This window comes from Chiloscyllium plagiosum, unplaced genomic scaffold (assembly GCF_037043375.1).
Source record: "Chiloscyllium plagiosum isolate Xiang-an unplaced genomic scaffold, Cpla_swu_hap1 HiC_scaffold_31, whole genome shotgun sequence".
Taxonomy (NCBI): domain Eukaryota; kingdom Metazoa; phylum Chordata; class Chondrichthyes; order Orectolobiformes; family Hemiscylliidae; genus Chiloscyllium; species Chiloscyllium plagiosum.
In genome coordinates, this window is record NW_028270169.1 from 42407788 (window position 1) to 42409016 (window position 1229).

Consider the following 1229-nt stretch of genomic DNA (forward strand, 5'->3'; position numbering starts at 1 on the left):
AGAAGGCCAATTTCCATCAGCTGATGGATAGTGAAGTGGCTGTGGCAGGGCAAGGGTGGAATGGAAAGGTTTTTGAGACATAGCTGCCCTACTTTCTCATGGAAGAGGGCTGAACCTCATTTTCCCACTGAGCACTGAAATATCTCAATGCCACCCATTGTTTTGGGCTGTGAACCTTCCAGAAATCCAACTCACCAGCTGTCCAAGACTAGGCATTGTTTTGGTTGGGAACAAGGGGAAGGGAGAGAACTGAACAAGAGTGTGGAAACATGGCAGTGAGGCAGCAGGAGGAATGCTGGTGAGACCTCTGGACCTAAACATCTATTCCTATGTTATGAGGGAATCCAGTGAGTGAGGATGCTCCACTTTACCAGGAAGACATATTAACTCAGTTACCTGCATCAGATGCAACTACAGCCCAGCATTTTGCCACATTAAGCCAGGACTGTGATTTGTGAAGAAGCAGTGGTCATGAATACTATTCTTTACATCATTACATACTGTAAGAGGCAACTTTGGCAACATTCATGGACACGCCCACATCAATTACCTGACACATTGGATATTCATGAGAGGCAAAAGCTTCATCTTCTCCCTCAGTGGTAGCAATAAGGTAGAGGCAGGGCACTGAGCTTTGTTAGCACAGCAGGCTCCTTTTCAGATACACGGCATCATTGAACACAGTAGCTTGGAAGGCAGTGGTGTGCTGAATCTGAGGCAAATAACATTGAAGAAGTCAATCAGGTAACAACAAAATCTCAATTCCTTGAGCTGGAAGGTGTAGGGCTCATGGTAAAACCATTAGATGATGCACCGCTCATTAATGAAGCTAAATAGTGTACCATGTGAACCACGCTTGTGATTACCAAATTAGCCAGGGATTGTCAGTAAAGATGGCCATGCGGAAGTTTGAATGCACAGTATCTCAACTATACACCTGCATTATAAATCGTCTAACTCCGGGAACCAGTTCTCCTTTTGGAGTGGTGCATGTGGAGCCTACAACAAGTAAATCTGGTACACAGCCTTCCCCAAACACCCAGTTGCACATGTTTAACTTAACCTGTCCTTGTACCCAAACTGTGAAGAACATGGTGATGCCAAGAACACAATGGAATATTGGAAGGGGAAAACATCAAATTAAAACTCAATTGACTTCCTAATGCTTCACATTGCTCTTTATCAAACTGTGTGAGTGTAGATAAGGATGTCTTCAGGAACAGACAGGT